Consider the following 13,336-nt stretch of genomic DNA (forward strand, 5'->3'; position numbering starts at 1 on the left):
GCAGCGTGGCCTTTCGCAGGGTGTTTTGGAAATACTACCCTCATTCCTTCATGTGCATTCAGTGAGACAGAACAAAATACCATTTTCCAGGTGGGATTTTCTCAGCGTATTCTTTCACAAATGAGAAGTAACTGAATTGGTTCACATATAGTGTGAAAGGCTGATTGTATTCATTCTATTGATCATTCTTTATCAACAAAGATGCATCTGAACTCAGAAGAAGTCAAATTGGAGGTACCCATTCAAAAGCCAGGACAGGTATTTGGGGCCAGGGTCCGCCTCCCCATCCCGCACTCACTGTGGATGAGGCAGGGCAAGTCTCCTGCCTCCCATTTCTGCGCCTTCAGCCTATTTCAAAACCAAACCATGACAGGAATGCTTCCCCTCGGTACTGACAAGGCTGTTTGAGGGACGGAGTGGAAGGGGTCACCTTGATGGGAGAGATTCCCAGACCTTCAGAACCCCAGCTTTCTGGGGATGTCATGAGAGAGATTAAGGTTAACTATAAGCCAGGGAGCCTGATCTTGAAAGTTAAAGAGGACCTGTCACACGCAAATCCCAGCTCACAAATCAGCAGCGCTGCAGAGCGGCTCAAGCTTGGACTTCCAGTGTCAGCCCTTGGCTCAAACCCTGCCCCGCCTCTCCCCAGCTGTGTGACGGTCTGGCAGTTACTCTCCCTCTCTGAGCCTCTGTTTCTCCATCTGCAAAATGAGGAATTTGGACCCTGATTCATAAGGGGTAATCAGAATTGAGTAAGATCTTAGCACTGTGACTGAAACGACAGTCAATACCATTATCACCGACCGCCCTCTGTATATGCAGAGGCCGGGGGGCAGGTCCAGGAATATGCTGTTACAAGCTCCCCAGGTGAGCACCTGCGGGTGCTTGACAAGCACACTGACAAGCCCTACCCCGTTCAGGTAAACATGATTCACTTTAAATGTGCACCTTTAAACAAAATCCCAGTCCATCTCCTCAGCTGGCCAAAGGTCAGGTGAAAAGCCCACACATCTTTCCACCCTGCGTATCAGAGCCCCCACCTGTGAGGCTGAGCCCTGTAAGAGAAGTGACCACTCTCTGGACCAGCTTCCTGACAGGGGAGGCACTGGGACCCTGGAGGGTGGCAGTGGGCGATGGGGCCAGGGAAGGGCAGAGAAGGAAGTGGCTTGAACAAAGGCTAGGGGCAGAAAAAGGCAAAGAGGACTGAGGAATGGTGGGAGAGTGGCATCTGCCCTGTGAAGGTAAGTGACGAGGCCGGGTGGGGAAAGTCATTACTCAGTAGAGGGAAGTAGGCTGTGACCACCTTGGTGGGACGCTCTCGGTAGATCATGGGATCCAGTGCAGGATTCCAAGCACCAAGTGATGTGATCTGACACCTGGACCAGGAACCATGCTGTGGCCATTGATGGCAGGACAGCTGGAGGTGGGGAGAGGGACTCAGGTTCACCTGCTCAGAGGCTGTTGTAACAAGTTGTTCTTGGGAGAAGCAGTGAGGGACCCATGGCAGGGCCGGGGAGTGGTTGCAGGAAGGAAGGGAGGAACCTGATGGCGCTGGAAGAGGCCCCTGCACCAGATGAAGGTTGCTGGAGGCTCTCGGAGGAGGTGCGGCAAGAGTCTGGTGTGGGTTTGGGGAAGAGGGAGAAGGAGGAGCCTCCACGTGGCTTAGCTGTGGAGGGGAGTGGGCTGCTGAAGGGGTGTGGGTTTGGGCTAGGCCTGCTGCACGTGAGGTGACAGAGCAGGGACTGCAAGGCCCACCTGTGTCTCCCATCGCCACTGCCACCCTCCGAGGGCCAAATGTCACCCCTTCATCTTACCTCCCTGCTGGGGCGGGAGGAGTGGCCAGGCTGCCACGCACACTTTTGAGGCCAGCATGTGATGATGACACCAGGGATGAGAGGAGGAGGGGAGGGAAAGGAGAAGAGAAAGGAGGGAGAGGACAGAGCAGGAAAGCAAAGAAAAGAAGGAGGAAAGTATGGGTGAGGAGGGGAGGGGACTGGGTGTGGGGGGGAGGGAGAGGGGAGGAGGGACTTGGGACAGAGCCCCACTCATGGTGAGGGAGGGCAGAAAAGAGGAGCAGATGTGACCGCCTTGATCAGCCAGGTACACAGACCACAACCAGAGCAACAGAGTCCGAGACACACACAGGGGCTTTCTCTAGTTTTTTTCTCCCCACATACACCCCCGAAGTACAGGAGGGTTTCTTTAAAAACAACTACGCAAATCAACACAGAGCAGGTGTATTTACAAGCTCAGTAGGCTTAGCCTGGGTCCTTAACTGGTGTTCAAAGAGAGGACACTGGGCCTTTTGTTAGGTACCTTGTCTGCTCTGGAGCACTTCCCAGGACTATGACAGAACAGCCCATTTTACAGAGGAAGAAACTGAGGCTTGGACTGGGTCCAACACTCCCCCAAGACCCCACAGCTGGTAAGTCACAGAGGCAGAATTTGAACACAGGCAGGTCTGTCTCCAGATGCGGAGACCCTCTAGGACGAGGCAGCCCTTGGCAGGGACGGCATGGCCCTCCCACTTCCTACGTGTCCGGACCCACCCCAGCAGGTTCCGCTGCGGTGGCATGTTCAGGAGACCACGAAGGCCGTTTCTTCTCAGTTGTCTGAAATCAGGTGGTTTTTTGTTTTTTGTTTTTTTTCCAATCAACATTCACTTAAAGTCTCCTTCAAGACGAATTCTGTTGCTGACAGGACATCATCGGAGGTGACTGGTTTGCATTCTCCCGGCTGGGGGGTTGGGCCCGCCTCTGACAGAACTGATGGTCAGAGCAGACTCCCCGGAACTGATTTTTCTACTTGAACTGGCTCTTCACGTGTGATTTGTGATTGATTAGAAGGGCAGAGGTTGGGAATATTTCATTTGGGCTCACTGATTACACTGGTTATGTAGAGATCCAATTGGAAGCTGGGGCTTAAGAAAATGAAATAGAAATGAACTACACAGAATTTCCTAGAATTTTCAAGATTTAGTGGTAGATTTTCCGGGGCTGGTCCTCATTTGAGTTGCTCCTCATGCTTCTGCATTGCTAAGGTCAGGGAAAGCCAGGGGGTACCATGGGGAAGGCCTGGAAAAGGTGGTCAAATGCTACCTTTTTAAAGACTATTATAACAGAAAATGCATTTGGCCAATAGGAGATTAGTGAGCCCCTGCCGTGGTCAGAGGCTGGAGGCACAGATGAGTCAGTCTGCTCCTGTCAGCCATGCTAGGCGTTTTTCACAGAGGGGATCCAGTATAGGGAATGGCTTACACAGAAGATGGGAAAGTTTAGAAGCCTCATAAGAGATGTGAAGCAGCTGGGAGCTTAGTAGGAAGCTGCCAGTATCACCCCGAGGGACAGAGGGATCAGGAGGAAAGTGGTTACCAGAAGCCAGGCTGCCAGGCAGAGCTGGACCTTGGGGGTGGGGTGGGGTATCAGAGGAGACCAAAAAACACCCCCAAAACAGAAGAGGGAGGAAGAGATGGAGAAACACTCTGGCTTTTCCTTTCTTCTCACTTGCCAACCTCCCATCTGGGCTCCCATGAGTAGAAGCTAGCCCAAAGCCTGCCACCAGGAAGCCTGGGAAATGTAGTTCCCTGCAGGGCAGAGCAGCACAGGGAAAGGAGGGGAAGATGTCTGATAGCAAATGCACACCGAGGGGCACTCATGGGAGCAGCCCCCAGGCCCTACCCTCCAAGAGCTCCCAGTCTGACTCCAGCCATCTCTCAAGTAAAGGGAAGAGGGGAGGGGGTCATCATCAACTGACCCCTCCTTGTGCCATGTGGTGTGCCACATGTTTTACATACATACGTACGGTAGCTCTCGTAGTCCTCAATGCGACCTTGAACGGCAGTACCATCCCCACTTTGCTTTACACAGGAGGAAACGGGGGCTTGGCAGGGTCAGGGTTTGGATGCAGCCTCACAGAGCTCAGGCTTCTGTTGGCATTCCCAGGGCCTGTGGCTGCCTTACTCCTGACATTCATCAGTCTTTGGGCGAATGTGACCTTTTCCAAGTGCAGACAAACCTTAATCCCAATCCTGAAGGATGATGAAGTTAATAAAAGAAAGCACTTATTGAATTGAAACGAAACTATTTTATTCACCTTAATTACTTTTAGCTCCTATTAAGTATTTAAAAGCTCAATGGAAATGTTTTCTTTTATTAAAGTTCACTCTTTCAAGCTTAAAAAGCAGTGGAAGCCTCTCTAACACTTCCCCAGAGCCCAGGGCCTTGGCTAATCACAATCGCACAGGCTGGACCACAGGTCTAGCAGGTGTGCTTGCATGTGTCCGGGCAAGCGTGAGATATGGGTGACTCTGAACCCCGGCTCTGCGGCACCTCTCACACTGCAGTTATTTAGTGATTTGGTTACCTCTGGTTCATTGCCGATCCCATCCTCCTGGACCACAAACTCCGCAAGGGCAGAGGCGGTCCTGGTTTGTGTCCTGCTTTCTGCAGCCGCCGGTGCCAACTGCTGCCTCTGCCCTTCGCCTGTCTGGATCGCAGACACAGTCAGCCAGGAAGTATTTATCCAACACACATTGGTGCCAGGGCCTGGGACAGATGCAGACATTTTTCTTCATCAACCTGTTCATTTCGGGAGCATTTATTGATGATCTATTCTGAACCAGACCCAGCGAGCAGCCGGGCACTGATGGGATAGTGGGAAACAAAGCAGCCATGTTCCCTCCTCCCAAAGTTTGCTTCTAAGCCTTACAGCCTTGCAAGGCAGGCATCATTATCCTCATTTTATACACAAGGCTCAAACAGGGTGAGAAGAATTCCAAAAGCACATTCCTAATTTGGCAGTGACAGGACCAGGAATCTCACCTCTTCCTTCCTCCTCTCCTTGCTGGGCCAGGCGGGAGGCAGAGGAAGAACCTGCAAATTAACTAGAGAAATCAGAAGATGCTGTTGCTTTATGTGTTTCTCCTAATAAGAGAAGAAAATGAAAGGCCCTTATAATCCACTAGCTGTGGATAAACAAGATCTTGTCTGTAAGGCCCTCACCCGAGCGCCTGGCAGGTAACAGTCACACAACAAATCGTGGCCAAGACAATAGTCTGTAATTACTTTTTCTAAAAAAACAAAATGGGACCATTTTTTCTAAAAGCCAGAAAGGACCAATTATTCCCCCCAAGGACGATCAGCATTGTCTGCAGACATTTTTGGTTGTCATAACTAGGGGTGTGTTGTCATTGACATCTAATGGGTAGAGACCAGGGACGCCGCTAACCTTCCTACAATGCACAGCACAGACCGCACAGCAAAGAATGTTGTGGCCTAAATGCTGGGAGTGCAGATGAGAAGCTGGCCTAGGGGGGACTTTTCTTGAGTCATTAATTATTTTTTATAACTCATTATTTTCAGTGGACACAGAGCAATCGATTGCATGGCTGATGGTCTAGAATTAGTTGGTCTAGAATTAATTTTTTCTTGTGAGCGAAGTGTAGGACTAATTCGCTTTATCCCAGCTTCATAGGCGGGCTTCGGGGTGTTACCACCATTTGGCTCCTCGCACCCCGCCTCGATCTCGTTGGCTCTCTCAGGGACCATGGAAGACTTGGACCAGATCTGCTTCTTTGCAGAAAGAGTCAGGAATCCTGAGATTTAGTTCCTATTTTTAAGTGATCGCCCCCTCCCAGTTCGTCTCTCCAGATCACAGGCCTGGAGGCTCCTCTTCGCCCCATTATGACCTTTGGGTAATGTTAATGCACTTCCGATAACAGGAAATCTGGAAGCCAGAGTCAAGTGACATGGGCCCAGCCAGATTAGAATGGCTTCAAATCCCTTTAGACTTAAGGAACAATGGCCTGATTGGAACTGTAGGGATAATTAGAAAATACAGGGCTGCTTTCTCTAATCAGGGTGAGGTTCTGGGACTGCGGAGGCGTCGGCTGGGAAGCTGCTACATTTTCTTGAACAGGTGAGGCTACAGAAGACCTTTCAGAGTAGAGACTCTAGTCCCTTTGGCCCACCTAGGCCAGAGATCAGGGTCCTTAGTTTGTTGTATGCAAATTGTACCTCCATAGACCCTTTTTTTTTTTAAGACTCTATAGTGGGAACCTGGTTGTAACTCTCGCTGTAAGGGTAAAGATTTCAATAAAATTCACCGAACTGGAGCCAGGAGGAAACTTAGTGGTCATCTGACACCCTTCCCCCTGCTAGAAGCCAGAGAAGGGACTTGCTAAGATCACTTAGTAATGAGGAGGCTGGGACTTGAATTTAGATTTTCCCAACTTTCATTCCAGAGCGCTTCCCAATTCCCATGGGACCTAAGGAAAATAACCTCCGTGTTGAAGGCCACACTGCCCCCTCCATACTCTCATAGGGAGAAACCACAAAGCACAGCATTGGGTCAGGGGTCACTAAAAGGACCACCTAACATTTGTGAAATAACTTTCAGTTTATACAGCATTTTCATACTTGATATTGTACGTGATCTTCATAAGAACCAGGAAGAAAAGGCAGATATTGTTAAAATGCCCTTGGCGGATGAGGAAGCGGAGGCACCAAGGGTTAGGGGATGTTCCCCAGGTCACCCAGATTATTAACAGTAGAGCAGGCCCTCAGGCAAAGTTCTCCTAACCCACGTCCCAGAGCATCCCCCACTCCTCGGGGGCCCACATTTATTCCAGCCCCTGAGATTCCAAAAGGCAGGAGAAACCCCAGGATGCCCAGAAATCCATGGTGGAGGCCACCCAGGTTTGGAAGACTCCTTTGAAAAAAGAGAGAAAGACCCCTGAAAGAACAAGGCACCCTCTGGCCTGGAGGGTGGGCATCTCAATGGCCAGAGGGGCCCAGAGCCTCTCACTGGCACCTGGGAAGGAGGGCTCCTTGTCCAGGGCAGGGGAGTAGAAGGGATATTCCTTCACTCTGGTTCTCCCATCAGAAGAAGAAGAAAGAAAAAGGCCACATCACCATCTCCCTGCACCCCTCCTGGAGCAAAGGTTAAGCCCCACCAGCCCACAAGTGGACTCTGCCCCTTGGCTGCTTTGAAAACCAGCTTGTTTAAAGTCCTGTTTCCAATCCATTATTTTGCACGAAACATCAGCAGGGAAACTTCTTGGAAGGAACCACGTCCTCCAGTGGACTGGTCAGTGTGTCTGCCTTAATGGCACTGACGGCCCAGTTGGCAGCTCCTGTGCCCATCCACCCAGATCTGCTTGGGTGGGCTTCACTGCCATGTTGCCCTGGGGGAGCTGCCCCAGCCTCTCTGCATAGGGATGTCCTTCCTCTCTCCCTCCTCCCTGTTCCCTGTCTGTCATACCGACGCCGGGAGCACTTTGTCATTAACTAATAGTGGGAAGTCATGGGACAAATGTACATAAAAGTGGGAAAGGAAAAGGTGAAAAAGCAGAGCCTGCGGGTGGGGAGCAGGGGAAGAGCTGGGTGCCAGGGAGCAGTTGCCTGGGGACAAGTCTAGCACCAAAGTTCCAGAATGTGCATGTGGCGAGGTTGTCTCTGAGTGGATTGTTATGAACCACTCGTATGAGGAATAAAAACTCAGTTGCCTCTGGGCCTCCATAGGAGTTAGACCATGAACAAGCTCTGAGTGGGCAGGGAGGGGAAACAAAGACCTGCTGCTCCTCCACCTGTGTGACCTTGAGTCAGTTTCTTAACCTCTCTGAGCCCTTTTCTGGCAAGTAGGTAGACTGATCCTTGCCCACCTCTCAAGATTGTCATGGTTCTTCACAAGAAGCTAGAGGATGTCACAGTCCTAAATCCTGGGAGTGCTTCCTGGGTGCTGGTGTGAGGCATGGATGAGTTAGAACATGTTGAGGGCTTGCTTGCCTACCCAACCCACAATCCTCCCTTGCCCCACTTCCAGTCCAGTCTCAAGTTTATTCTGGGATCACTCAGCTCCAGAGGGAAACCATGTTATTGGTCTGGTCTAAACTGCCCAGTCAAGCTGAAGGGAAAGATTTATATTTCATGGTTGGGGCAGGGGGCCGCCCTGGTGGACATCCTCAGAGGATGCCCAGGGCAAGGATGGCAGAGCTGATACACAAGGACAGCTCGCATCCTTGACAACATCACTGAGCCACCTGGAGCCTGCCTTCCCCCTGGACTTCAAGAATCGTGAGAAAACAAATAGCCCTACTTTTCAAGCCCATTTGAATTGGAGTTTCTGGGACTTGCAACCCCGGCGTCTTCACTTCACTGCCCACAGGGAGGGCTTCTTTATCACGCCAGCCACGGAGGCTCTCGCAGAACCCGCCACACTTCTTCTCATGTGCTAGGAAGCAAAGAGGCCACACAGTGGTGGGACAGGGGGAGGTCACCATCCCCACCCCTCACCTCAGGATCAACAGTCACTCTCGTGTCCTGCCATCACACAGGCCCTCCCCTCCTCCCAGCCTGCCTTAGGTCCTGGAATCCTTGCCCCAGATCTCTGTTTCCGTTCTGTTCCTGAGTCTTCTCTAGACCTGGACTGAACCCTGGACCCTGACCCATGCAGGCCCCCTGGTGGGCAGTCTCCTCAGCTGGGCTGGGACACTTGCCTCTGCTCCGGCCCTCACCCAGGCCCTCTGTGACTCAGAGGGACCCTCTGTCTTGCAAGAGGCCCTGCCCCTATCCCGTGGTCAGTGGCATCCACTGAAGAGCTTCAAGTTGTATGAAAGATATGTTTTATATTCCATTTTTAGAAAGACCCTGCTGGAGGCCTCGTGGAGGGTGGACCATAACATGGGCCAGTTGGCCTGTGTCTCGGCCTCCAGGCCCCAGGGTCTGGGCAAGGCTGAGGGGTTGAAGGATCCTCTCTGAGCCCCGGCTTGGACACTGAGCCATCCTTTTGAAAGGAATTATAAATATAGAGGGATAAAGGCTACCCTTTTTGAGTACTTACCAGGTGCCAGGCACAGTGCTGGGAACCGCCCATTCATTTACTTACTTGGTCCTCACAGTGACGCCATAACTATTTTTTATCCCCATTTTATAGACGAGGCTCCCTGCTGTTCAGGACGTTTAAGGAACTGGCCCAAGTTCCCCCAGCTGCAAAGCAGCAGAGCCTGCAATAAACCCAGATCCAAAAGCCCACCCCGACCCTGACCCCGACCCCACCCCCACTCTTAAGCAAGAGCTGGTTCACATCTATAACGTGCATGTTGAACACACAGTTCATAGTGCAGGAGAGCAGAAGTGTTGGCCAATAGGGCTTTCTCAGGGGCACCTTGTCAGATAAGCTTGCATTTGTTAAATGTTCACATGGGTACAGAGCCCTCCCTGGGCTCTGGGACCTGAGTTGCCACCCAGGACAGAAGAAGCCCGTCCAGGAGGAGGTCTCAGTGTCCTTCAGAATCCTGATTCCCCTCCGACCCTTCTTTCTGAGCTCAGGGATGTGAAAATGATGCCTGTGGGAACAGCAGGGGCCCCATTGTGTTCAGTTTGTGCTCTCTTTATGGGTGGGCAGTGGGTGGGCATGATGCCAGGGGGAAGGAAGCCAAAAAAAAATACCAAGGTTCTTATGCGTCCTGGAGATGGGCCCTGGGTAGACAAGCAGGTCAGTCCATGAGTCTGGATAGTTGCAAACATAGAGGAGGAAGGAATGTGTTCAGGTTCTGTCTCCTTTGGGATTTCTGGATGCCAGTGGGAGATGCTGGTAAGAATCCAGCTGGACTTCCATCAGTGATGTTGTTGAATCTAGAACCTGAGATTTTGCTCATATTCACTTGTCTTTCATTTTCATCCATACACCACCCTGCTTTGAATAGAGACCTTTGGTTGATTGCACAACAACATCCCTGATCAGTCAGGCTGGCCCTGTCCTGCCTCCCTCTGCAATATTTCCTCAGATGCAGAGGCCAGGCAGGCCACCCTCAAGCCTGAGAAATTACTGAAAAGGGAGTCTAGCTGAGCCCGCAGCTCCCAACCACAGCCCTTTCCCTCGCAGGTTTCAACTTTGTTAATTAAGAAAGCAGACTGGGGCTTGGCGTGAGGGAGGCTATTGTTCCTGCTTCTCAAAGCGAGGGCACCACTGTCAGAACCAGTTGGCATGGCGACTGAGCCAGGAAGACGCTTTCAAAATGGGCAATTTAATTTAAACAATCATTGCGTTTTGAACTAAATGTCACATTCCCATAATTGCGAGGACAGCTAATTGGGCAATTAACTGTTTGGAATCTTTTATTTCTGTTCTCTTAGTCTACTTAATGTGTGTGCGTGCATGCACACGTGCGTGCACACACACACACACAAAATCACTCACAATAGGGGCCAAGTTACTAATCCCATGGTTACCAATGACAAAAATTCTGAAGAGCTTGTTCTCAGTGCTTGAGCACTTGGTGGTGGTGGAGTCATCAGCCTCCTCACTTCCTAAGCGTGTTCAAACCAAGACACAGTTCTCCTAAAAGCTCCCTTGCTTCCCTGTTCCCACACTGAGGATACTGATGAGGGTTAAGATATTGTCAAGCCCCATGCAGATGCACACCCACCCAACAGAGGTGAAATTTACCTGGTGGAGGGACTTTGACTTGGAAAGGCTATAACGTGGATTTTCATACATTTAAAAATTTTGAGTCCCCTGGTCTAAGCACACGTCTAGGTTCATTTGTATATCCACCTTTTCAAAACACTAACTTCAGTGAAAAATGCAGATACTGTCATCTGCGGGAGCCATTCCCTGGACTGTGTGCAGGTGTGCTATTTGCTCTGATGGATCCTGGATTCCATGGCTGCAGACTTGGTGTCTGAAGTGGAACTCAGCTCTTTGAGTTCACTGCTTTGATAGACGAGTTGCCATAAAATGATCTTTGTTGTAAACGTTGTTTCCAAACTCTGAGCCGGTGACCAATTCCATTTTGCTGTATTCTTGTATTAGCTGACTTCAAAGAGAGAATGTTTTTGCCTTACCCTAGGACAGACTGTACCTCCAAAGACAGTGTGGAGGGCTGGTTAACTCATCTTAATTGTTTTTCAAAATCCAGATTGCTGTTCCAAATAAGCTAGAAGTGATCAAATGTGCTCAACTTGTGTTTCCGCCCAGGGCAGCAGGCTGACTCTGCTGTTCAACTGAGCTGAAACCCAGAGATGGAGAGCTGGGAACCAAAGTCTGTCACCCCTCGGGGGAGGGAAATGGAAACCCTGTTTCATTTCAGATGACAGGAACCATTCTGACCTCTCCTCGCTGATTACCAGCCTTTTGAGTGCAAAGCGTTCCCTTCTGTTCTGATTTTCTGACAACTGTTTAATCATGCTCTATTCATAGAAATTACAGTAGAATTCTCTTGTTCCCCACATATCAAATAAGATAATGCACAGGGAAATCAAGATTCTGGAAACAAATAATTGAGTTTTAAGCCTCCCACCAGTAGTGAAATCCTAAAGTGTGTTGAAGCCTAGAAGTATGGCTATAGATCGCGGGACAGGGAGGGCATTTATCCTCGACGAACATTTCCACGTAACTTTGCCCTCAGCCCAAGGTCCAATCATCAATAAAATAAAAAATCTAATTTTAACAGCACAATGGAAAGACCTTAAAGAGGGAAACTGACATTTACTATCTTTCAGGTATATTATTTTATCTGATTCCTACAATGACCCTATAATGTCAGTTCCATTATCTGCATTTTATGGACAGGGAAACTAAGGCTAGAGAGGAAAAATAATCCCCCGAGGTTGCCTGACCAATAAGTTGCCAGGTTCTTACTCTTCCACCATCCCATTCTACTTCCCAAAACAATTCATCTGCCGCAAGTCCAGTGTCCCAACAGCTGCCTGCCCCGTGGTCATTGGTGGCTTCAGGTCCAGCAGCTGTTGCTGAATCTTCCCAAGGGCTCGGGGCTATAGAACTGTCCTAAGGCCAGGCAAGGTGTCTGGCCACTCATGACAAAGCAAATGTGACCTGGTGCCTCTCACACCAGAGGACTGTAGCGATCTTGCAAGTCCCCTGAGCTCAAGGAAGGCAGAACAGGGGTACAAGCTTTTTTTTTTTTTTAAATAAAATCAATATACATATAATGTAAAAGAAAAAAGTCAACTCCATACAGAGGACTGCAGAGAAGGGCAAAAAATGTGAAATCCCATCACCCAGAGACAGCCATCGATAACATCTTGGAAAACACTCTCTTAGGCAGTTTTCCAAACTTCAGCACACAGTTGCAGATATACAGATCTTTTTTTTTTTTTAACTTTTTTTGGGGGGCAGTAATTAGGTTTTTTATTCCCTTATTTATTTGTTTGTTTGTTTGTTTGTTTACAGAGATGCTGGGGATTGAACCCAGGACCTTGTGCGTGCTAAGCACACGCTCTACCACTGAGCTACACCCTCCCCCCTGCAGATATGCAGATCAGTATCATATCAGCGGTCTTCCTTTACATGTTGCTCCATATCCTGATTATTTTCTCTCGGAAATAGAAATATGCAGGTCCCAATCTTCAATCTCAACTGCTTGGTATTCCACTGTACGAGTTTCTATCATTTACTCAACCGATTTCTGACAATACAGATCATTTTTGTTTACTATTATAAACAACAGTAGAACAAATGTCCTTGAACATATATTGTCTTTGTTTTTGGAGGGCACTTTTTTATTCTCTCCTTAGACATGAATTCTCAGAAGTCGAGGGCCAATCAAAGATCTAAGGCCACTTCTTTCTTTTCCTTTTCTTTCATTGTTACAAAAATCTGGTGAACAGCCAACTGGACAAAAACAGCTGCCTCAAAATGGCCAGAGGGGATTTTCTTTTATTCCTTGGCATCTCTTCCAGGCGGGGTTCTTCATCTATGCTTTCCCTTCTATGTATTGCCTGCTTTCATGTTTACATGTTTATACATTTCTTCTTATTTTGGTCATTATAATGTCAATAGCCTTGAAAAACCTTCCTTCATGGGCTCTGTCCCACTGTCCCCAAAGGCTGTTTGTCTTCTCCAAGCTCTAGAAGCTGGGGTAATGCAAGTCTCTCCAATTTTTTTATATCCTAAGGGTACAGTAGGGAGGAAGACTCTTGTACAAGTCACATGAAGCCTAGAAGACTTTGGCTCTCTCTACTGGGATTTTTATTTAAGCTACAGGCAGCTCTCCTAAGATTTTAGAATGACCCCTCCCACCCTCTTCAGAAAGGATGCTAAGGCATGGTGAGCCCTGCTGCCAATGAGATCTTTCTAGGGTAGTTAGAGGATACTACTTGAGGCTCTTATGTTTTGCTTTTAATTTTCTACAGAGTATCTGCTCATGACCTCCATCTAGTGTTGCCAGATTTAACCAAAATAATCATGATGAGAATAATAATAATAATAACAATAATAATAATACCAGGACTCCCAGTTAAACTTGAATTTCAGATAAACAAAAAATAATTTTTTAGCATAGGTGTGTCCCAAATATTGCATGGAGCATACACTA

The sequence above is a fragment of the Camelus ferus genome, chromosome 1 (genome assembly GCF_009834535.1).
Source record: "Camelus ferus isolate YT-003-E chromosome 1, BCGSAC_Cfer_1.0, whole genome shotgun sequence".
Lineage (NCBI taxonomy): Eukaryota > Metazoa > Chordata > Mammalia > Artiodactyla > Camelidae > Camelus > Camelus ferus.